Source organism: Triturus cristatus, chromosome 10 (assembly GCF_964204655.1).
Source record: "Triturus cristatus chromosome 10, aTriCri1.1, whole genome shotgun sequence".
Lineage (NCBI taxonomy): Eukaryota > Metazoa > Chordata > Amphibia > Caudata > Salamandridae > Triturus > Triturus cristatus.
The window spans coordinates 814,789,634-814,815,741 of record NC_140593.1 but is presented as its reverse complement, the minus strand read 5'-3'; positions in this window follow the sequence as shown (position 1 = coordinate 814,815,741).

Below are 26,108 nucleotides of genomic sequence, written 5' to 3'. Positions count from 1 at the left end.
GCGTATGTACAAGGTGGCGTTAAGCCACAAAAATTGGCTTAACAGCACTTTGTAAATATGGAGAAGGGCATATCCCCACCAGAACGTCCCAAGTGATGTTCTGGTGGCGCCAGCCCCTTGAAAATATACCCCCTTGGTTAGAAGTGTAACACAATTGGAAATAACAGAAGATTGGAATAACACACAATCTAACACAGAGTGTAAAATCAAGTTCCAAGAAAAAAAGTAAGCTCCTTTCCTTTGTAACAACTTGGAAAGGTTTTTTAAAGTTTATACTTGATAATTATATAGGGCCATGGCCCCAGCAGCATTTGAAGGACCACATAAAAAACAACATACGTACAAAATATACGCGGTTTCACCTTCAACTTCTTCCTATCGCTGATGTAAGAGTTGTGTGGGGCAAATCTGAGATTTTAGGGCAGGTGACGATTGTGGAGATAAAAATGAAACCTTTTCACATCTAATTTGCACTTTTCCCTGATTGTTTAAAGAAAGCAAAACTTTGCCACTGCCCACATCTACAAGACTAGATGGCTTGGAAATGTGGATCACAAAAGCTATAAGTTATAACCAAGTGTGCGGGAGCGGTAGATGGCTTCCTCAAATCCATCTTGACTAAATGTATTGATAAAACAAGCCATATGTTAGAGAACGCCACTCCCATCCCACTCATAACAACCAATGAAGATCAAGGAGGTGAGACCTATGATTGCGTTGAAAATCACCAAAACAAAAATTTAGATCAATGGCTTTGAACGGCAACAGTGCAACCGGTTTAAATGAATTCATTGAAATGTTGAATATTTGTAACCACTCAAATGTTTGTAAGGAAACACCTTCCTCTAGATATGAGACAACCAGCTGGTGAGGAGGAATCTAAGTATACTATCTTGAGATTGCCGCAGGCATTTTTAGAGTTTTGTATTTGCTATTAATGTTACCCTGTTTGTGATATGACATTATTATCCACATCGGCGCCAAGGTTGTCGGTTTTAATGCTCTCATGTTAATATATTTATATTGTGATGATTTTAAATAATCAACTATAAATCTGAACTGAATTGAGTGTGAGACTGAGTGAGACCGAGTGAGATGAGTGAGTAACAGGGCCGGAATGGGAAAAGCAACCAGCCCTGGTGGATTGCGGCTCAACCGGCCCCGGGTGCCGGGGGGGTGGCACGGGGTGCTAGTGAGAAGCACCTCTTCTGCTTTTCTTACAGGGGGCTGATATTACAGCACTGCGGCAAAACTTGCCCCCAGTAACAAAACCAGCCCCCACGGGTACAAAACGGGCCCCACCCCTCCGGCGCACCAGGGTAGATGCCCAGTGCCCGCTACGTCCAGTCCGGCCATGGTTTTTTTTTTGTCCTCATTTCACCATGACGCTGCATTCTGAACCTTGTCTATGCTAACTCCCCTCAAGCACAATCCCGGGCAAAAGAGATCCTACGCTTCACGGTCAATTGGATGACGGCCAACTTACTTAAAATTAACCCTGACAAAACTGAAGTCCTAGCCATGACGGATGACCACAACCCCTGGAACTCCCTCTACTGGCCTCAGGAGTTGGGCGATGCCCCAGTCCCGATCCCAGTGGTTAAAAGCCTGGGAATCAAAGTGGACGACAAACTTACCCTGGCCAATCAAGTGTCCACGGTATTTGGCACCTGTGTGGGCCTTCTCCGGCTACTTAGGAGACTCTCCCCTATCCTCTCATTCTCCACCATGAGAACTATTGTGTCTGCCATCATCCTGGCCCGCCTTGACTACGCCAATTCACTGTACATTGGACTATCGGACTCCTTAGTGAGAAAACTCCAGATAGCATCTTCAAACTACCTAGGCACACGCGAGCCTCGCCCCTCTCACAACACCTCCACTGGCTGCCCGTAAAACAAAGGTCTAAATTTAAAGGCCTTTGTATCGCTCATAAAGTTATTTACGGCCAAGCCCCTACATACATCAAACAAAGACTTGCGAAATACGTGCCAGGGCGCTCACTTAGGTCCTCCACAGGGAGCCTCCTACATTGCCCACGCTTCAACTACGTCACCAAAGGAGGGAGAGCATTCTCCTCGCTCCTTCCCAATCTCTGGAACGGGCTTCCAAGCCAACTCCGCGCGGAAAACCGCCTTCTTCCCTTCAGAAAACAACTACAAACCATCTTATTTACAGAAGCCTGGGTGTAACCGTCACTGTACTGCCTGGACCTATCGCTACTCTTCTTGCAGCGCTTAGAGACCTTCCGGTATTAAGCGCTCAACAAATCCAAATTAACATAACATAACATAACATATGCACCCTTGATCCGTCTATGGTCCATGCAGATTAAGACTCCAGGCCACCTTAGCCCGCTTCTTGGAGGAGGGGAACGGAAACTGAGTCAAGCCTCCACTGAGCCCATGGCATGATGTAATCATTGGACCTTATTTACCAACAGAATTATTGCCAGATCAACCTAATTTGGAGCTGCCTATTTTGACCATGCCAGATAACCTTCCACAACTCATTTGGGAGACTGGAATTACATTTAGTGTCTAGTTCACATGTCCATTTTATCAAATTTAGCCATGCTATTAGGTGTGGAGGGTCCGAGTCTAACCCTTTTTTACAAATCTCTCTTCTCGCCAAAAGGAGCACGTCAAATATTAATCCCCTTTGCATGTTATTTAATATCTGTCAAGATGCATTGTTTACCCCTAATAACACCAGCGTTTCTGTCAAGACAATGTTCTTAGTAAAAATGGCCCTCAAAGTGTTTTCAACGTTCTTCCAGTAACCTTGTATTCCTGGACAGGTGAAAAAGACATGAACATCGCTGGCTTTTAAAAGCTTACACCTCTTACAACTTGGGACAGGTTGTGATACAAACTTAGCTAATCTTTCCGGAGTCCAATAGATCCTATGAATAACAAAGAAATTATGACGTTTGAGGTTGGCAGGTGAAACAAAGGCATATAAGTGTTTTAGAGATTCAGTCCACAAAGATTGTACACAATCTTCTTGCAAAGTGCTTACCCAAGTGTCTGATAAGGCCTTCATTCCATCCTCTTCAGCCTCCAGAAATTGGCCGTACCATTTCGCCACCTCTTTGGCACCTGGATTTGTATCCTGTACCGCAACTTTAAAGTCCCAATTTCCCCCCAACTCCTCTGTAATGGTAGAGAGCCATGAAATAAGCTGAAAATATTTAAACTTAGATAGTTTGTTCCCTGACCTATTATTCAAAACATCCCATGAGATCAAGCCTTCTACGGACAAAAGATCCCCCCAGCAATTTATTCCAGCTTGTTTTAATGATAAACTCAATGCATCTTCTAAACAGTCCGGTGTTCCTGGGAATTCCCAGATGGGGGGCGAAGGCTGAAAAGTAACCAATCTTTAAAAGTCATTTCACTGTTAGCCACTGTTTTAACGCTGACTTTAAAACCTTTAACCTTACTTTAAAAAAAAAAAAAATTAGCTCTAAATTATACAAAAAAGCCTTCGGGCTTAAATCCTTAACCATTTCCCCCAAAATACACCCCCATGTGTTGGACAAGGGCTCCCCAAGTAGCATGCAAATATTTTTTAATTGAAAGGCCAGGCAGTACAATTTAAGATCTGGCAAGGCGAGTCCCCCATTTTTAAGGCTACAATGTAATTTCCGCCATGATAAGCGGACACCTCTAGATGCCCAGATGAAGCTCGTTATTTTCCCCTGGATTTTGTTAATTTATTCTATTGGGAAAGTAAGAAGAATTCCATTAAAAAGGTAAGTTAACTTCGGCAGGATAGACATTTTAACCAAGTTCACTCTCCCATATATGGAGAGTGGCAGTTTCTTCCATCTGGTTAGTTGTTTCTCCACCTCCCTCATAATTCGCTTTATATTGTAAGATGGAATCTCCTCTATTTTTTCAAGAATGTCTATCCCCGGGTATCTCATTTCCTTGCATCTTGTACCTCCCCATCCCTCCATATTCCAACACATCACTCCCGTCTTCAATGAATTTATAGCACACCCTGAAAAGGACCCATATTCACTTGTCAGTTGCTCCATTCTTATTAATGTGTGAGTTGGATCAGAAGTATATATAATTAAATCGTCTGCATAGAGCGCAATTTTACTATGAGACGGGAGTTCACATATGGGCTTAATTTGTTCATCTGCTCTCAATAGGTGTGCAAGCGGCTCTATATAGAGATCAGAGTGGAGACAAGGGACAACCCTGTCTTGTCCCTCTATGTATCTCAAAACTTTTAGTCAACTTGCCATTGATGAGAATCTTGGCCGTCGGGTGACCATATAACTTTTGCATAGCCCTTACAAAACCATAACTAAAACCCATTATATTCAGTACCTCCCATAGGAATCCCCAACTGACTCGATCGAATGCCTTGGCAGCGTCTATTGTTATTACTGCAAACGGAATCGATCTTGCCACTGCCAAGTCTATTGTTCCAATCAAGGACAGAGTGAGGTCCTGTATTTGTCGCTTTGGAACAAAGCCTTTCTGGTCCATATGGATTAATTTGGGGGCGACCATAGCCAGGCGACATGCTAAAATTCCTGTGTATACTTTATGATCTGTATTAAGTAAGGAGATTGGATGGTAAGAATCAGCTCTCTTTGGATCTTTTGAGGGTTTTAAAATCAAAGTTAGTATAGCCTCACTCCAGGACTTCGGAATAGTGCCTTCCTCTCTATAAACTGCATTAAAGAGAGCCTTCATCTCTGGCACAATTTTGTCTACTAGCAACTTATATACGTCGACTGGGATGGAATCTGGGCCAGCAGCCTTGCCTTTTTTCATACGTGTAAGCTGCTCAATAATTTCCCTTTCAGTGATCTGGGCATCCAATTTGTTCCTACCTTCATCTGTAAGGGCTGGGAGATTTAAATTCCTCAGCCAGCTTTTTAATACTTCCTCATCAGGTCGCCCAGCTTCCAAATATAACTCAGAGAAGAGGGAAACAAAAGTCTCCGGTATTTCTTCTTCTTTGTTGGTGATTGTACCCCCTGATTAGTTAGCAGCTCATTAATGTGATTTCTGGTTCTCTCAGCTTTGGATTTCCAAGCGAGGAGTGCGCCTGCTTTTTGCCCGTACTCAAAATGTTGCATACGGGTGTTGGCCCATCTAGCCCTACACTTCTGATCTAATTTAATCCTATAGTTTATCCTGGCCTACTCGATACTCTTCAGAATCTCTTCTTTTAACTGTATATCATATGTGTCTTGCTGTGCTCTTCCTTCTAATGTCCCAATCTCCTCTTCTAATTTTTTTTATTCGACCCTTTCGGTCTTGTTCTTATAAGAAGCCGCACTTTGTAACACTCCCCTAAGAAACGCTTTAAAAGCATCCCATGTGACACCTATCGGGCCGACTGCGTGTTAATCTGAAAAAATTCGAGGGTAGCTTTTTTCAAGCGAGCGGAGACCTCTAAATCTGACAGTATGGACCTTTTAAGCGTCTATCTAGGGTTATTTGGTTTCTTAAGCCCCTTCAATAGGATGCTGACCAATTGCATGGTCAGAAATATGTCCTGGAAGTATATGTAAATTTTTTAAATTCCCAGCCAATTCTCTATCCACAAATAAATAATCCCATCCTGAAAAATTCGATATTTCTTACTATGAAAAGTATATGCTTTTTTATTTGCCTTAAAAAACCTCCAAGAGTCAACCAGGCCTAATTCGACTAGCATATGTTTTAGAGCTTGTCTCATTTTAATCCCCTGATAAATGACTCTACTCCGACTTGTAGATCTATCCAATACAGGGTCTAGCAGCGTATTGAAATCTCCCCCTATTATTACTGGAGCTGTTGTCTCAGCTGCCAGCAGATGTAATTCTATTATATGCTGAGGGTCATCAATATTAGGGCCATAAAATTCTATGCAGACGATTTCATAATCTGAACCTCTCAGGGTGGCCATGACCCATCTCCCGGAGCTTTCGGTTTTAGAGGAAATTAATTCTATTCCAACTCCTTTCCTTATTATTATAGCCACCCCTTTAGAATATTCCATCTTGTCGGAGGCAACAAAACTCCCTATCCAGTTTTGTTTACTGTAAAGTGCTCTACTTTCTTTCGCCGTTAAATGGGTTTCTTGAATGATATTTACATGTGCTCGTGAATCTTCCAAATACCTCAATATCATACCCTGACGACTTTTTGTTCTTAACCCATTAACATTCCATGTTGTTATTAATATATCTTCATCTTTCCCTGACATCAGTATTATTTATTTTGTCTGATATTTTAAGACATGGAGTCCTTACCCTATACTTCGAGAAAGTAAACAGTAATGTGTAATAAGATATGAAATGAGGACTGAATTTTTTTCCCCACTGCTCCCCACCCAGTGACCCAACCCATCGCCTCCCCCCGTGGGAACCCTCCCTTTACTATCAGGCATAGGCCTGTTGGGACTGTCAGATAGGCTGGGGCTTATTCAAAAACACTATAATGAATAGGAGATTCCCCCTCCCCTTCCCCCCACCCCTCCCACTCCGTCATTTTGATTTACAATTTTGATTCCGCTATCACCTTGTGTGTATATTTTATTATTTCATATCTGTAAAGTTACATTATATTATATTCCTTTTAGAACGGTGATCCAGGATGCTATCTTAGCCAAGATTTACTCCCTTAGTGCTTCAAATAGTCAGAAGACAATCTTTATATTTAAACTTTCTCTCCCTTCTTTATTGCCTCTATTAGGCAATCTGCCTCTTCAACTAATCTTATATTACGCATTTGGTTATGCCACATTACACGAACCATGGCGGGAAATTTTAACTGCGCCTTTGCGCCTAAGGCATTCAATTCTCCCATTCTCTTCCCTAACTCCCACTGCTTTTGGTCCGTGGCATGGCAGACATCTGACCTGATAGTAAATGTCAATTTCTGAGATGTGTATGGTCCATTTCTTAAGGCGGCTAACAAAATAGTCTCTTTAACAGCATAGGATAGAAAGTTTACCAACATCTTCCTTGGTTTTTGCCGTTGCATGTTCCTTTTAAACGGATCCCTATGGACCCGCTGAATCTCTGACTCAAGATCTATATCTGGTCTTTCTCTTAAGGCTGTCTCCTTTAGTAATTTTATCAAGAAGGCTTTGATATTATATCCTTCCGCCGCTTCCGGAACATTTATTATTTGCAGATTATTTCTACGCGAATGGTTCTCAATACGTTCCATCTCCTCCCTAAGGGCAGCATTCTCTTTAGATAATGTCTCCATGCCTTTAGAGTTTTTGGTTATATCATTACGCATCAAATTAATTTCCACTTCTAATTGCCCAGTCCGAGCTACCACATCATCTAGTTTTTGTGCTAGAGCTGAGCATGAAGTCTGAATATCTGCCTGATTGGCCTCTGATTTCTCAAATCGAGTTTTTAATTTACCTCGGAGACTCATAAGTATTGAAGCCAATGGTATGTCTGGGTTGTCTGAACTTTGTCTCATTGCAGGTGTATGCTCCTGTTGTGGTGGATTTACTGGAGCTGAATTGATCTCTTGTTACGATTGTCCCAATTGTTCCAGTTGTTCCAATTGTGCTTCTGATAAAACCCCTGTGCCCTGCATACACAGCACACTATATTTATTTTGGGTGGGAACCTGGAAGACTAGTTTAGTCCCTTGTTCTGGTCCTGGTCCAGCTCCACTCCGTCCTATTTTTCCAATATTACTACGGCTTTCTGAATTACTCAGTTTACTACCATTGGTGTCGACTATTTGATGTTCAATACTCGGTATCTGGGGTTCCCCTGGACTTTTGGTACCACTACTAGCGACACCGCTAGCAACCTCACCCCCCGAAGCCATTTCGTGAGTCAAGACTTTATAATGGGTCTTTAAGGATGGAGTGACTTTAAGCATTGGGGGAGAGATTTTCTTTCCTCTACCGCGTGGAGTCTTCCCCAGTGATTTAGGCAATTTCTTAATTTTGGGGCAGGCAGCACTAACTATTTTATCTGTAGCTTTATTTGGTATAGTAATGGCTTTTACTCTTACCCCATAAAAGTTTTCCTGTGTGCCCAGGGCTCTAGTGCGCAGAGAATATCTGAAAACAGCCACGTTATCACCAACCTTATCAGCTGTACCGTCGACTTTCTCCATAAGGGGCATCCGCCTCTGATATACTTGCTGCAAAAGTACCTTCGGTTTCAGCTGGCCGCCGCTGTTGCTGTTGATCCGAATCTCCCTCCCCTTCACTGCTTGCGAGGGGTCGTCCTGTGTTCCTGCCTTCCAACTTGTTCTGTCGCCGCCTGCGCTCCCCCACAACAGGCGTGCAGTCCTCACGCGGTGCAGCAGAGCCGCTACATGTCTCCACACTCGAGCTCCTTCCGTTCTCCCTGCGCCGTCGGCGTTCCTCTCCGGAGACCAGCACTCGGTATGGGTGTGAACGGTAGTCTTGTCGATCATTTCTATACCTGCTGATACCTTAATTTCATTAAGCTTCGTTTTACCAATTTAAGTAATGGTGACATATTCCACAGATGGAGTGGAGTTACGGGGAACGAGGTGGGTTAAGGGCCTCCAACACGCACGCTCGCCCTCCACATCTGACGGTCCGCGGCCGTTTACAGCGCAGCCGCCATGTTCCCTCTCACTCCCAGTCCGGCCATGGTGAGTAAGAATAAAAATGAGTGCAAGTTGAGAGTGAGTGTAACTGAGTGAGAGTGAATGAGATGGTCAGCAGGTATGACCACACACTAATCTGCACTGCTGTATATCTCTCTTATGTCCTTGATTATGATATATCGCACCTTGATTTATCAGCATTGTCTGGGGATTCGTTCCTGCCCATTATCTTCTGTTGCGCTGCAGTATATGATGCAAATGTACAACTAATGCAAAAAAATTAAATAAAACCTGTTTAAATAAAAGAATGAATGAGTGTGTGAGTGAGTGAGTAAGTGCGTGAGTGAGTGAATGTAGGTGAGCATGAGTATATAAGCATAACCTATGCTTGACATTGCAGACACACCCTTGCACTATGGTGCAAGTATGTGTGAATTGGTACAAGGCAGCCAAGGCAGAGCGAAAGAGAAACAGTGCCATATATTCTAGTAGATATGGGGCTGTCCTGCTCTCTCTCTTTCATGCAATGCAGCAACTTTTGAAAACTTAGTAAATCTGCCCCTAAATACGCAACACGAGTTAACGTAAATCAAACGGTATGACAAAGAAGATAAACGATCCTATACGGTTGACTAGCATGAAGCAGTATGCCAGCCATTTCAGGCATATGGCCGCCTGCATTGTCCATCTATTCACGACCCAATTGACTCACAAATATCTGTCAATTTAGTTCCTAATCTGGCCCTAAACAGCAAAGCTACTTTTAAAATGTCAGAAAAACTGTTGTTCCATCTAATACGAACCTATCCCACAGCAACTGCAGCAGGTAACTCTAATAGGATTATAAATGGAAGAACAAGGACCCAGAAGGTGATTTCAGCATGTCCATGTTGCAAGGTATTTTGCTGTCAGACATTTTCCCTTACAGGATTCTCCAAGGAAGTGCACCTTCAGAATCAACCTGTCAAATGCACAAGTAATGCGCTCATTTAGGCGCAATACATATCCACTACCCAGGCATTAGCCCAGTACACATGCTGAGCGGATCATCTGGGCAGCCTATGCTAGTTAGCTTTGCTGTTCCATTGAACCCCCAATAGCCAACCACGGCTCCTCGCCAGCTCAGCAACGAACTAGAAATCTCAGCGCGTCTTTCCTCCATCTTGTTTCACCTCTAAGAAGTATTTTGCTGGACGTGCCTGGATCGAACTCTCCGAGGTCTTTGCTAGACGTGCCTGGATTGAACTCTCTGGGGGTCTTCGCATGTCATGCTGCACCCCCTTCACCTCCGATGATTCGGTGCTGTGTTTGTGCCTGCTTGAACTATCTCCGGGAGCCCGTAGAGCCGTTTCACCATCTTTGGCACTCGAGCACCGACTGCCTGAATCAAGCTACTCAAGGTCCTTGCGGGATGTACAGTGTCCCCACCTCCTCTGACAACAAGGTGCTGAGGTTTGCCAGCGGAGATGACCCCCTGGAACCCGATGAGCCTCCCACCATCTCTCACACTGATCGCCGCAAAGAGTGTCCTCCTTGAGTGACTGGTGCACGAAACACCTCACTTGAAACACCAGTTCGATGAACTGCGCCACTCCCCTGCAGGTCCGAGCCTCCTGGATTGTGCTCCCGGAGTTGCTGGTGCGCGAAGACCACCACTTGAAGAATGGAGAAGTGTATGCCTTGGAACCACGACGCTCCCCTGCAAGTCTGTGTATAACTGGGGTAAGCGCACCTCGCAGCATCTCATTCTGTGCTGGGTCTATGAACGGGCCTTTGCGCCCTTAATAGAGCTCTTAAGGACCTGCTATGGTTGCTTTTCCCCTCCGTCCCCCAGTTTTGGTGTTTGCTGCCGGATCACGGTGTGGGGGGTTTGCACCTTCTATCTTGGCACGACCAGCTGCATATCTTGGTCCCCACGACTGCCGCGTCGATATTGCCGAAATTTTGTCCTTCTGCCTCCTCCACCTCAAAATGGCGAAACCTGACCATTTCAACTCCAGCTCGGGGAGCGGCTAACCGAACTGATCTCGGGATCTGGTAATCCGATCCCCACATCAACGCAGACTTTTTCTATCCTGTCCCAGTGATCTCCTCACTGCATTAGCCGCCTTCCTCTGCCTTATTCACATCAAAATGGTGAAGACCGGATCATCTCTGGTAAGATCTCCAATGACCTAGAACTGCCGCTGTTCGAGCGGCTGCCTGCACATTGTGATCTGGTGATCCGATCAGCCCAGTAACACTACCTACAGCCTTACATTGCATCAAGTCTGCCGATCATATCTAACCCCTTTCCCCCGTGCTCTGGCAATTAAAGGTTGCGATCTGGTCTGCCACAAGCTTCAGCCTAATCATTGACACAGATTTCCGCACCCTGCCTCCATGACGCCAGTTGCCCGATCCAGGTACTATTTTTTTCCTATCAGCCCCTGTCAAAGATACTCTGCCCATGGCTCCACAAAATTGGCGGTTCCCTCATCCCCCCTGCTCTGCCTCTAATTAATCTATGCTGTCAGTTGCGGTCTAATTAACTGACTATGGAGTATTCATCTCCCTGTCCTCCACTTAATGGCGGTGCTCGCATCCCTTCAGCCTTGCCTCTAACTAAGCTTCAGCCTAATCACTGACACTGAGGTCTGCGCCCGGCCTCCAAGCCGCCCATTGTTGATCCAGGTACTAGATTGTCTCCCAGCCCTGTCGACGACACTCCACCCATGGCTCCACAAAATTTGCTTTACCTGCTTCACCTCTGTGATCTCTTAGCTACTGCCTATTCATTGTCATTGTGGTTAGCAACCTGACTCCATTACGCCTGCTGCACATACTGGTCCTTGCCTGCCTCTCTGCTGCTACCGAGTACTCGCCTCCGGATGCCCCACAAAATAACAGTGCTCGCATCCCCCCCAGCTTTGCCTCTAACTAACGTCTGTCCGCCCAGCTAGGGCCCCTGCAATACTAACTGCCACACTGTCTTTGACCCGGTGAACCATTCCTTACCTCAACGCTGCTCGCATCCAAACTCCGCATCTTTGACCCCCACCTCGCCCTGCTGTGGATGCCCCCTGGACTGAAACCTTAATCATTGTACACACCACGGAGCCGGATAAACAGGGCCCATGCCCGGTGGAACTTTTGATGGAACTTTCGATGGATCGTTAACGATGCCCCCTGGGCAGATACCAAAACTGTTTGTACTTACCTCGGTGCACGAGCAACCTTGGCCGATGCCCGGTGGAGCTATCATATGCTGCTATAGAGGAGTCTGGCCCGGGTTTTCACAGCTTCGGCCATCCCCTACCCAGCCGGTCATCTGACATTGTTTTCCTCATTTCCCCATTGTGTTTCCTTCCCTTCCCCTCCTCCTCCCTCCGTGATTCTTTGATTTAATTGATGTAACTATGTAACCTGTAACTCGCTGATCCTATTGTAAAGCGATCCGATACCTCCAGGTCTAGCCAGCGCTATATAAAACCTTTCAAACAAACAAACCTTAAATTTCAGGAATGTCCCATGAATTTCCAAAGGTAGGAAAGCCAAAACCCAGGTCCTCACAGCCTGCGGGCATTATTTCTAGGGCTGAAGAATTCAGCAGCCAGCAAGTGCTCTCTTTGGTTACAGACAGCTGCCAGTGTACGTAAACCTGTTAGCCCCCACAAGATTTACAGCCATCACTCTCTAGTTCTTAGGGTAGTAGGCTAATATATCTACCCACCCCCCTAAACTACGCCATAATGGGGAAAAGTGATATTCTTGGGCTGAGCGGCAATCCCTTGGCGTGGTAGGCCTACAGCCTCATCCCATCTCATGAGCCCGCCTATCCTCGAGAGGTCTGCCATGCCTTGTCAGCGTCTTTTCAGGGTTGCACCCATCCAGGTCCAGCTGCCCCAGGGGTGCTTGACATCAGCCGCCCGGTCCATCTGACACTCCACAAGCCTTCTGGGGAGATAATTTAAGAGGCTCAGGATCAGCACCGCTCACTGATGAAGGCAGAAGTGGAAGGTCCACTCTTGCCAGCATCCATTAGCCTCCTAACCTCCCATCAGTGGTAAAGTCCTGCAAGAGAGGCAGCTGGCCAGACCTAGTCTGTGCGAGACATACAGGTCCTGCACAAGGGTGCTACAATCAATGGTGCAGCAGGTGCAGTGGCTCCAGGGCCTAGAGGCCTAAGGGGCCCACTCGACCCTGATTATTATTTATTTTGCTAGCTAAACAGCAGTAAAGGGGGCCATTTTATGCGCATGCACTTTGGCCCATTGCATCCTTGCTATGCCAATGGTCCAGCAATACAGCAGAGGGAAGTGCGACCTAATGCTTCCGGTGAATGGGAGTCTCCCAATCAGGGCTTGTGGAAGGAAAGTTTGTGGACCCTAAGCAAAGGAGCCGCAAGTACAAATGAAGGGAGAGATTTACAAGCCCCTTGCAACACTATGCGCCGCCTTTGCGTCACTTTTTGTGATTCAGTGGTGGCGCAAACAATGTGCCACGTTGCAGCCCATTTATAACGTGACACATCTAGGTATATGCGTTGCGTTGTAAAGCCCTGCGTAACATTATACCTGAGTCAGGTATAATTTAAGCAGGGTGGGCGTTCACACGCAAAAAAGCCTATTAGAAGTACAAGATTTCACTGCCCCACTTCTAGGACGCCACTGCGTAAAAACCTTACGCCTGCTTGGAGCAGGCGTAAGGAGTGATGCAGTGTATTAGGTATAGGCCTCCCCATGCATTGCTAGAGTTGCGTTGTGCTTGCGACAAAACTCCAGCAATGTGTTTCTTTTGCGCCAACAGATGCGTCAGAATTTCTGACGCATCTGTTTCCCCTTGCGCCATGGTGCGCCGTAATGTAAATACGACGCATCCATGGTGGCGCAAGTTTTTTTTTGTCCCAAAGCAAGGAAACTGATGCATCTCTACTCTAATGCAGAGATGCGTCCGTTTCTTGTAAATCTGACCCATTATGTTATAAAGCGGGACCAGGCCATGGAGGTGGCCTTCCCCAAACGTTAAGGCCCCTAATCCCTAAGCACCAAGGCGACTTCTTTCCCTTTTATACACACAGGGGTTGATTTACAAGCTCCTTACGCCGCCGGGACGTCACTTTTTCCCATATTAAAAGTGACCCACCGGCGGCGCAAGGGGCTTGTAAAGAAGTCCCACAAAGCGCATTTTAAAAACACAACATGTAGAGAGTAGAGACAGACCTATTTGCTTTGACATTCTACTTACATTGGGCCACTCAATCCTAGTGAAAGCTAAACAGTTGGTCCATGTGCCGTCTGAACACGCACGGCCCACAGCATCGCCTGGTCTGTTTCTGGTTTCCTGAGTGAATCGAGAGGCCTGCTTGCCTCCCTCCCTCTTCCGACCGTCCCTCCATCTGTCTTCCCCGGTGCGGATTATAATGGCAAGTGACAGGGCGTCCTGAAAGCAAAGATGGTTTGCCCGGAAAGAAACCTATGGGAAGTTGCTCTAAGAAAGACAGAAATGCTGCCCGTCTGTCTCGCCCTACTGGTTTCACAAGGTACATACCTCGGGCTAGCGTGGGTCTGAGGTCTGCCTCGTGCAGTCTGCTGCCTTCCTTCCGCCGAAGAGCTCGCGCTCTCTCCCTCCTTTTCTCTCGCCCTCCACGCCTGGACCCCATTAGTTTTCTCCCTCGACCACTTCCGGTCTCAGTGGTGCAGCCAGGGCGCTAATGGCCCCTTATGCCCTGACTGAGTATTAGAAGACAGTAATAATAGGGGTGCAGGGGACTTGATGCCCGGTGCCACTGCACCTGCTGCACCATGTGTAGCTAAGCCCCTGTCTGGTCTTTTATGTCTGAAGAACATGAAGGGGCGTGCCCTGAAAAAGCAGCAAACCCTGACAGAAATGGTGAGGAAGAGTACAAAAGTAGATCGAAGTTGGAGGGCAGGGGAAAAAAGAGAGGCAATGACAACCAGAGCAAGCATTTGCAATGCAATCGGTCTCGCCTTTGGGACCTTATATGTATTGAGCTATGCAGCACATTAGCCTGGGCGCTGAAACATCTACTGTTCTTTAACATGGAGGGGAAGTAATCACCAAACTGCGTGACACGCCAGGTGTGGGAACACATGGAGAGAAACATTGCCTTTCAGCGGGAAATGGTATAGTCAAAAGCTTTGTTTTAATATACAAGATTTAAAAAAATATCATTTATTGACCCTACCTAGGCAATCTCCCAGGTGGAGGCACATGCTAGTTTCATTGATGTTTACACCAAATATTCTGGGTAGAAATAATTTGAAACAAGTTTTTTTAAGAAGTAATTAAGAAACTTGAAAAGAGCATGGCTACTCATGGCTATCTTAAATAGTTAGGAACAGACAATGAAAACTTAACTCAATGGGTATCAAGCACTTGAAAGTCACATCCCTGGGGCCTCAGGCAAACAGAGAAGTAGAGCGTTTTATGCAAATGCTAAACAAAGTAATCCACATTACAACTGGTGAAGACGCCTGCCTGGAAAGGTCGCTCGATGAATTATTGAGGATCACGTCACAGTACACCCCATTTGACATCCGAGGGACTTATTCCGATGTCGGTGGGCCCGCCGACATCTACAGAAGTGGTCCAATCGCCTGAATCTGATCAGGCGGTCAGAGGCATTGGGCGGAGGGATCGACCGCTGCTTTTCCGACATGCTCAAGGAGCCTGTCGGGGCAGCAGTGGGACCATAACCCCTACAATAGTGGCAGTGCCTGCTCAGGCACCGCCGTAGGGATTACAATGTCCGTTTCCCTCTGCCTTTTCATGGTGGTCCAACCGCCATGAAATGGCAGACGGAAAGGGACTTTGGTGGCCTCTCGCAGAGCCCCCGCCCTCCCTTGACCTCCGCTATGGGGCCTGGAGGGCACATGTGGTGCATGGATGTTTAAAAATATGCCCTTACCAATTACAGCTTGTGCTGTGGCCCTTTTCCAGGCCTTAGCACAAGCGGCAATTGAAAAAGGCATATTTACGGCCGTGTGAGAAGTTGGCCTGGTATATGATGCTCACTAGTTAAAGTGATCACCTTGTACCATGCCAAGCAACCCTTATGGTGTGGTTGTAAGTCAACCTTTTCGGACTAGCTGCCCTAGTGGTAGCGTAGGCTAAGCAGTCTTTGAGGCTAAACTCGTGAAGCGTGTTAAGCCAGCTGTTTTACCAAATGCAACCCCCTTTTATACCAATGAAAGGACACCACACAGATATATATTCAAAATATATATGTATTTATTTCTCAAAGTAACCCCTAGTCTCTTTATGAGCACAGGAGCACAAATCGTCAAACAAGATTACCACAGAATACACAGAAGTTGCACTTTATATGGATAGGCCCTGGTGGCCACTCGAACCATATACTAAAATAGTGGTATAAGTACCACGAACAGAAAAGGGAAAAGGCCTAGGGCCTCTAGAATCGCTGGGCCTACAAGGAGCTAACTTCAGTTAGTGACCAGGAGGTCCACGGGTGGCGTGTGCAGAGCAAATAGTCACACGCGTGCTCCCATAGGTTTCAATGGGTGCGTAAAAAGTACAAAGTTACTGCAAAAAGGATCTTCCGGATGGACTAGGAACTCAAGATTTGGAACACAGGCACTAGAGATGTAATACTACACTTGGGCACAGGTGTGCCAGCTTTACCTCACCCACAGGAAGCGGGTGCATAGGCCTCGAAGTGCGTCGGGTTTCTTCTATCTGTTCCGTGGAGCCTGAAGACAAAGATGCTGCAGGCGGTCGGTCCGGGAGAGATGCAGTGGATCCAAGAGTGGATCAGAGATGTTGAAGACCTGTAAGCAGAGGGGACAGTGTTCACAGTCACTAGCCAGTGACCAGCGTGGCACCAGGTGGGTACCAGGCAATGTCGGGTGCAAACAGGAAGAAAGGGGTAGCTTGTCTCTGCAGCCACGTGGTCCCTGGAAGTCGACGACATCCAGGAGTCGGTTCACGAGCTGTCCCACGCAGGCTCTCACTGTCGGCGGTGTCGGCGACTTGATCGAAGCAAACAAGCCTTGGCAAAAGCAATTGTTGCAGGAGATGAAATAAGCTGATGGTTCTGACCAGCAAGGTCAGAAGAACTGCTCCTTTGGAGGGGAGCAAGGGCCAGTCTGGAGCAACCAGACCAGCGGTGTATTTCGTGAAGTTCGTCGCCAAGATGGCTACTAGCCAGCGGGCCAGCAACTGGTTAGGCGCGTCGAGTGGCAAAATGCAGAAGGGCCCCACGCAGATCGTGGAGATGCTGGAGGGCTCACCTTTGGTGCAGATGCTGCTCGAGGGTTGGGCTTCTCAGATCCCAAAGCACAACTTGGAGGGAGCCTCGGTTGTTGCACTTGTCAGCTTGTCGTGGTCGTTTCAAGATGGCTGGCTCCACGTGTCTCGGTGCCTCCACGGGTCTCCTCTTTTCAGGGACTGTGGATCGGGCGGTGAGAGGTCTGGAGGTCCAGGTCTTGTCAGTCTCTGGGCTCGGGCTCCGGCGGGAGGCGGCGGCAAAGCAGACGTTGATTCGCTGGATGGTGCTTGCGTTAGCAAGGTGGTCACTCCCTGACCACAGGGGAGATTGGCTTCAGTCCTCTGTGCGGCAGAGCGTCGAAGTTCCCGTCTTCTTCTTAGTGTTAAGTTGATTCCAGGATGTCTGAAGTCTTAGGACACAGCTCCTACCTTTAAGCGGATTCTAGGGGCCGGACTACCTGCTAGGTCCCTCCCTATGGGTGGGACCAGGAAGGGGGGTGGTTACACCCCCAATCCTTTGTCCAGCTCGCCTCAGGCCCGGGACTGGTGTGCCTCAGGACCGGTTTGAACTGGCATATGCACCGAGGCTCCTTGTGAGCCACAGGCATGTCTGGTTTCTTTCAAGCCCTACCTGACCAATACACAAAATCCTGTCTGGGGTGGTGCACGCACCTCCCCTGGCAGGAAACCCTTTGTCCACACCTCCCAAGCTGGAAGGACTCCCAGCAGCAGGAGGGCAGACTTGTGTCTGTGGTGGCAGCATCCATTTTGTGGAGCTGAGGCTATGTCTGATTTTACCCGGGTTTCAGGTACTGTACATGTCGTGTCTCTCTAGAAGGGTGGAATGCTAACCCCGTCGCCAGAATTGGCGAGGGGTTAGTATTCCAATTCGTATGATACCTTACTCGACATGTTTTGATAAAGCCAAACCAAAGATAGCATTTAACCGCGAGGTTCATAATGCACTTAAGAGTATATGGTATGACGATATCTGGAAACAGTAGAAGGAAGTTGTTCCGACCACTGCAGACAGGCTCAGCTCATGCCAGAGCACCATCTCACATGGAACCAAGCACTCTGCCTTCAGGATTGTTAAGGCCTGCCATAGGAGTGACTTATAGGTTACCAGGTGTCCCATTTAAGGTTAGGTATAGGTATACTACACCTTAGTAAGAGGTGATTACACCAACTTACCCCAGCTGAGTGATCAGCCAGTTGTGTCAAATTGTTAGGCCAAGCCTGGGGTGGCATAATACATGCTTCAGCCCTTGGCAGGCCTTGGGTACACCAATGCCCTGGGTACCTAGTGTACACTGGTACAGGGGCTGACAGGGTGATCCAACCAATTGGGTATGTACCTAGGGTACATGGAGTCCATTTTAAAGAGAGAACAGCCAGGCTGAGATCCTGAATAGCAGGATCTCAGGCCAACTAAGTCGAAAAACCAGCTAGACACTAGGCAAAAATTTGGGGGTAACCATAGTCAGATATCCACCTTCCTACACAACCCCCCCCCCAAACGAAGGAAGATAAGGCTGACCTTGACCAGGTAAGCCTATATTGCCCAAGTGGCCATATAAGGAGGAACCAGCACTGGCATGGTTACCCCCTGTCTCATGGTCCACTAAGCAATCCCTCATCCTAAAGGTATCATAGGGTCTCCACCATAGGGAATCTCTACCTTTGGTGTGTCTTTGCAAAGTAAAAGGCTGGTGTTGAGATGGAGTACTGAAGTGAGTGTCCTCAAAGTGAGGCCTCAGCTTCCTCCAATCATCCTCCACCATGGATGCCTTTCTTTCTCTAACTGAGTTGCACTGTGCTCTCAGGGTCAGCCTCTGGCTACCTAAAGCTGGAGGCTGGGTCCCTTTTGTGGGCTTACTGGAGGGACAGGTCAGGTCTGGGGCCCTAAGGTCCCAGGTTTGCCTGTGCCCAACAGAATCCCTCTGGGGGAGGTCCCTAACTACCTGTAAAGGAGATCCCTCAGGAATGTTTTTAACCATCACCTGGCTAGGGCTACTAGCCAGGCAATCCTCATTCTTTTGATGGGGGGGTTCTTGTGGACAGGGGCCCTCTTGGGGTCCACTGTCCTCCCTGACCTCTGCAGCCCTGGGCTGACTGAGGCAGGGTAGAGAGAGGCAGGCTACCTGCACCAGACTGGGTCCCACCTTGGAAGGGGCCACTGACATCAGAGGCTCTGCCAGGCCAGGCCTGGCTACCTCTGGGGCAGTTCCTTCACAAGGGGTGAGGTCAGCTCCCTGAGGAGGCTGACTTTTTCCTAATGTCTGGGGAGAGGGAGACTTTTCTTCCTCCCCACTACTCTCTGTTTGTGTGGAGTGATCCATAGTTTCAGGCTTCACTACACCTATGTCAGTCTGAGTATAGGCTGAGACCATTACAGCCTTGCCAACCTTTTCAGGGGGGCACTCAGTTTGTGTTTGAGCTGTGACTGTCACAGCTCTGCCAGTCTCTACAGGGAAGTCTGTCTGTGCCTGGGCTGTGGCTACCACTGCCCTTCCAACCTTTCCAGGGAGGAAATCTATTTGGACAGGGGTTGTGAATGGCACCACCCCACTACCCTTTTGTGAAAGGCCTACCATTTTAGAATGGGTGTCTTGTTCAACTCCAGCCCAAGCTGAGAGTTCTAAGTCATTCCCCAGTAAGCAGTCTACAGGCAAGGTTGGGGACACTGCCACCCTTTTAGGGCCAGTGACACCTCCCCAGCTGAGACATACCTCTGCCATGGGATGACTGTTCTGTTTGCCATCAATGTTGGTCACCTGGTAGGAAAAACCAGGCAAAAGCTGCTCAGAGGGAACTAGCCAATGGGCCACCATTGTGATGCTAGCTCCAGTGTCTCTGTAGGCCTCAGCTTTTGTACCATTGATGTAGGGCTCCTGTCTGTACCTACCCAAAGTGTTGGGACAGGCAGTGAAGTTGGCAAACCCCATGCCACCATCACAGACAAGAGTATCTGCTGCAGGGGAATTGGCTAAGCCAGGGTCCCCCTGTGTTCCCCAAGTAACCCCACCCAAATTTTTGGGGGCACTCCCACCACCTGGGGGATTACTGCTGACAGTAATAGGTGGTGTGACAGGAGTAATTGGAGGAACAGTTTTGTTTGTAGCCCTTGGGCAACTGCTGTCAGTTTTCCAATGCCCAGGAGTTTTACACTCATGGCAGTAAGGCTTTTTACCTGTGGTAGAGGAGGGAGCTTGGGACCCACCACCCTGTGTGGAGTTTTGGGGCCCTGAGGAAGATTTCAAAGGAGAGCCAGAGGATTGCTGCCCACTGGTCTTCAGGAACCTGCTGTACTTTGCAGGCTCTCTCAAGAGCAGTTATCCATTTGTGGATATCATCCCCACTTTTGTAGGGGGGCACAACCTTAGACAGGTTCCTATTATCAAAGACCCTACCTTTGTCCTTAGGGACAGTGCTGCCACCAGTGGGTATAGACCCACTCTCTCTAGGTTGCCTAGCCTTCCTCAGTTTTTCTTCCATCAGGGCTACTTCTAGCTCCTGCTTCCTGATCCTCAGCTGAGCTTCCTGCATTCTGGCCTCATGTTCCCTCCTCTGAGGGGTGGTCATCCTTTTCCTGGAGTGACCTTGAGAGCCTCTAGAGCCATGGGAAGCATTGGAGTCACCTGAGCGATTCCTTTGCCTCCCAAGCCCTGTGTTAAGTCCACTGGGGAGATCCAATGGGGTAAACCCACTGTCAATCCCCAATAGCCTTAGTTTAGCTGGGCCAAGTATAACACTTGGCACTGGGCTAGTTCTCCCTTCATCATCACTACTTTCTGTATCCTCACCACTTTCCTCCCCTGTAGTATGATTCTCATCTAAGGGATGGCTATTGGAACTGGGTACCTCTGTAGCATCTTCAGAAGGGGGGCCTCCTGTTCCTGTCCCTAAGGGGGCTAACTGGGAAGCTTTCCTGAGTTCTCTCTGATTCTCATCATTTTGTAAGAGTTCTCTGAGCTCAGCAGAGGTAGGGTTCTTGGGCTGTTTAAGGCCTCTAAGAGTTGCCAAATGCCTGAGCTCATTCTGGTTAAGGGTAGCAAAGCTGGATGGTGCCCTCTGGGGGTCACTCTCAACAGAGATGGGTACAGTGGACCCCTCTGCCCCGACCATTGCTCTTAAGTGTGGGTGGATGTGTTGCAATCTACCTACACTTGGATTTACCTACTAAACCTATCTAGCAGTTGTAGTCAGGGTGTGCTACTCCCTTTGCTCTACAACAACTAAGTTCAGTAGAACTTATGTATATCTAATCTTGTTTTATATGTACCTACAGGTACCTATGTGATCTTTCAATTGGTAACCAAGAGATTACAATGGTAAAACACAGCAAGCTCAAATCCAACCGCTGCTCACCAATGTGAGAAGTTGGCCTGGTATATGATGCTCACTAGTTAAAGTGATCACCTTGTACCATGCCAAGCAACACTTATGGTGTGGTTGTAAGTCAACCTTTTCGGACTAGCTGCCCTAGTGGTAGCGTAGGCTAAGCAGTCTTTGAGGCTAAACTCGTGAAGCGTGTTAAGCCAGCTGTTTTACCAAATGCAACCCCCTTTTATACCAATGAAAGGACACCACACAGATATATATTCAAAATATATATGTATTTATTTCTCAAAGTAACCCCTAGTCTCTTTATGAGCACAGGAGCACAAATCGTCAAACAAGATTACCACAGAATACACAGAAGTTGCACTTTATATGGATAGGCCCTGGTGGCCACTCGAACCATATACTAAAATAGTGGTATAAGTACCACGAACAGAAAAGGGAAAAGGCCTAGGGCCTCTAGAATCGCTGGGCCTACAAGGAGCTAACTTCAGTTAGTGACCAGGAGGTCCACGGGTGGCGTGTGCAGAGCAAATAGTCACACGCGTGCTCCCATAGGTTTCAATGGGTGCGTAAAAAGTACAAAGTTACTGCAAAAAGGATCTTCCGGATGGACTAGGAACTCAAGATTTGGAACACAGGCACTAGAGATGTAATACTACACTTGGGCACAGGTGTGCCAGCTTTACCTCACCCACAGGAAGCGGGTGCATAGGCCTCGAAGTGCGTCGGGTTTCTTCTATCTGTTCCGTGGAGCCTGAAGACAAAGATGCTGCAGGCGGTCGGTCCGGGAGAGATGCAGTGGATCCAAGAGTGGATCGGAGATGTTGAAGACCTGTAAGCAGAGGGGACAGTGTTCACAGTCACTAGCCAGTGACCAGCGTGGCACCAGGTGGGTACCAGGCAATGTCGGGTGCAAACAGGAAGAAAGGTGTAGCTTGTCTCTGCAGCCACGTGGTCCTTGGAAGTCGACGACGTCCAGGAGTCGGTTCACGAGCTGTCCCACGCAGGCTCTCGCTGTCGGCGGTGTCGGCGACTTGATCGAAGCAAACAAGCCTTGGCAAAAGCAATTGTTGCAGGAGATGAAATAAGCTGATGGTTCTGACCAGCAAGGTCAGAAGAACTGCTCCTTTGGAGGGGAGCAAGGGCCAGTCTGGAGCAACCAGACCAGTGGTGTATTTTGTGAAGTTCGTCGCCAAGATGGCTACTAGCCAGCGGGCCAGCAACCGGTTAGGCGCGTCGAGTGGCAAAATGCAGAAGGGCCCCACGCAGATCGTGGAGATGCTGGAGGGCTCACCTTTGGTGCAGATGCTGCTCGAGGGTTGGGCTTCTCAGATCCCAAAGCACAACTTGGAGGGAGCCTCGGTTGTTGCACTTGTCAGCTTGTCGTGGTCGTTTCAAGATGGCTGGCTCCACGTGTCTCGGTGCCTCCACGGGTCTCCTCTTTTCAGGGACTGTGGATCGGGCGGTGAGAGGTCTGGAGGTCCAGGTCTTGTCAGTCTCTGGGCTCGGGCTCCGGCGGGAGGCGGCGGCAAAGCAGACGTTGATTCGCTGGATGGTGCTTGCGTTAGCAAGGTGGTCACTCCCTGACCACAGGGGAGATTGGCTTCAGTCCTCTGTGCGGCAGAGCGTCGAAGTTCCCGTCTTCTTCTTAGTGTTAAGTTGATTCCAGGATGTCTGAAGTCTTAGGACACAGCTCCTACCTTTAAGCGGATTCTAGGGGCCGGACTACCTGCTAGGTCCCTCCCTATGGGTGGGACCAGGAAGGGGGGTGGTTACACCCCCAATCCTTTGTCCAGCTCGCCTCAGGCCCGGGACTGGTGTGCCCCAGGACCGGTTTGAACTGGCATATGCACCGAGGCTCCTTGTGAGCCACAGGCATGTCTGGTTTCTTTCAAGCCCTACCTGACCAATACACAAAATCCTGTCTGGGGTGGTGCACGCACCTCCCCTGGCAGGAAACCCTTTGTCCACACCTCCCAAGCTGGAAGGACTCCCAGCAGCAGGAGGGCAGACTTGTGTCTGTGGTGGCAGCATCCATTTTGTGGAGCTGAGGCTATGTCTGATTTTACCCGGGTTTCAGGTACTGTACATGTCGTGTCCCTCTAGAAGGGTGGAATGCTAACCCCGTCGCCAGAATTGGCGAGGGGTTAGTATTCCAATTCGTATGATACCTTACTCGACATGTTTTGATAAAGCCAAACCAAAGATAGCATTTAACCGCGAGGTTCATAATGCACTTAAGAGTATATGGTATGACGATATCTGGAAACAGTAGAAGGAAGTTGTTCCGACCACTGCAGACAGGCTCAGCTCATGCCAGAGCACCATCTCACATGGAACCAAGCACTCTGCCTTCAGGATTGTTAAGGCCTGCCATAGGAGTGACTTATAGGTTACCAGGTGTCCCATTTAAGGTTAGGTATAGGTATACTACACCTTAGTAAGAGGTGATTACACCAACTTACCCCAGCTGAGTGATCAGCCAGTTGTGTCAAATTGTTAGGCCAAGCCTGGGGTGGCATAATACATGCTTCAGCCCTTGGCAGGCCTTGGGTACACCAATGCCCTGGGTACCTAGTGTACACTGGTACAGGGGCTGACAGGGTGATCCAACCAATTGGGTATGTACCTAGGGTACATGGAGTCCATTTTAAAGAGAGAACAGCCAGGCTGAGATCCTGAATAGCAGGATCTCAGGCCAACTAAGTCGAAAAACCAGCTAGACACTAGGCAAAAATTTGGGGGTAACCATAGTCAGATATCCACCTTCCTACAGGCCGCCATAGCAGCGGTCGCATTGGAATGCAGGTAAATGCCGCCTACTAGTCGGGCAGTTCCACTCCCACTGTGATGTCGGTCGGACACTAATTATGCAAAAGCAAATTACACTAATTTGGTACATCCCTAATAGAGTCCTGTTTCCCTAAACCGCCTGCGCCAGGATAAATAATGGCGAAAAGAACGAAGTGGGTGTTCTTCACTCGCAGTGGGCATGAGTCCTCCATCCAGGATTTTAAAAGATTGTTATAACAAGTTCAGACTCCAGTTTGAATTGGAGTCATGGGAGAAACTCTCTTTAAAAGGCACTCGGTGATTGCAGCGAGATACGGTATTGAGGTATCACGAAGTATCTCACTCATCAAGAAAGCCACCCGGCAAAGCTCAAAACTAAGCTTTTGAGTCAGACATAATAAGAATCCCTGAGATACACAAGCACTGCAGAGGACAACTTGAAGGGAGTGGGAGGAGGGTACTTACCACAAGTCACACCCGACTCAAGAACACCGCAGTAGAGAATCCGCAAATCTCTGAAGTCGTAGAACACAACCGCAAACACAGCAAACCATTGATTTTATCCCACACCCAACGCTTGCAATCGCAATATCTTCTCCATCCTCACCACTATAGATGCATTTGCGACTGTTATTTTGCGAATTAAGGAGATTATTAGCATATGAAAACCAAATATTGGTAGGGGGCTGCTGACTGCCAATGAACTTGCCATCTGGTTCTGGGGTGGATGCAGTGCCGGATTAAACCCCGTGGAGGCCCCTAGGCAGTAGCAATTTGGGGCCCCCCTCGCAAATGATCTCCTAATACATTTTTTATGTTATCAACCAACAATTTTACTAAACCATATTTATTACACAAAACTGAACATTAACAATTATTCTACTCGCAAATATTCTCCAAGGTTCTGGAGTCAGACTCGGTGGGAACTTGTGACGCACTAACTCACAGAAAGGTTAGTTTTTGGAGGATTCTCGTGAGTGCGCTCTAGTTGAATAACATTGAACTAAGTAGTGTGCACGTCGGCCGCTAGATGGAGATGACCATCACTACAGTACATCACACATACGTAGTTTGCACCAGGTTTTTTTTACAAACTGACAGCTGCCAGAATACGAGATTTTAAGAGACAAACTGTTATGTGAATCTGATGTCTCTGGTTTATGTACTTTAAGTTGTTAATGGGTACATTACATTAATACAATATTTCCTCTAGAGTCCTTAATGTATAGTTTTCGTTTATTTGAGTTGATTAATTTTTTTCTATCTTTTGGAAATAATTTAAGAAAGCTTGATTGTAATTTTCTTTGTAGACCAAACAGAGGCGTATCTAGAGCTTGTGGCGCCCGGGGTTATCCCTCAGATTGCCGCCCCTGGGGAGGGGGGGGGGTTGCTGGGGAAAAAGGACGGCGAGCACTTGCAAGATGTCCTAGAGACACGTAGTATCGCCGCTAATAGTTACCTCGATCATGCAAGTTACATGCACATACATGACACGGTCCAAGGCTACCCAGTTGAATACACCGGTGACTGGCAGTGCAAAAGAAAACACACAGACTGCATGATCTATCTGGGGACTCAGAAAAAACGCATGTGACATCCATCAGAGAGCTGCGTGAATAATTACCTGGTAATCCCCTCAGCACAATGCAAACATGCACATACATGACACTGTTCAGGGATCAATCATCTACAGCTGACATTAAATGACCATTCATCATGGTCCCCCCATTAAAGCAGTGCACTTTGTGATCTGCATGGTACATGTTCTTTGCAGCAGGCACATTAACCCTCTGTGCTACCTTTCCAGGAGTCAACCCTTCCACTAGACAAAACTCTGATCTCTCTCTAGGAAGAACATTAATCACCGAAGTTATCATGACATTTTTATTGTTTCTGAAAATTGCTGGAGGCCAGGAAGGAGGCAGCAAGTTTTTTTTAAACCATAATATACTTGCAAACACTACGCACCCACCCGAAATAGGTACCCAGTGCGGTCACACCGTTCGCATCGCCCTAACCTGCTCAAGGTTCATGTGACCTCAGTGACAGTCACAGCGACTGGATCACTGTTACTCTAGGGTATGCTGCTTCGTAGGCCTGCCCGCAAGACTGGAGATGAATTTCAGTATGGATTGTGGTGGACAGGCCTTCAAGGTTAACCCA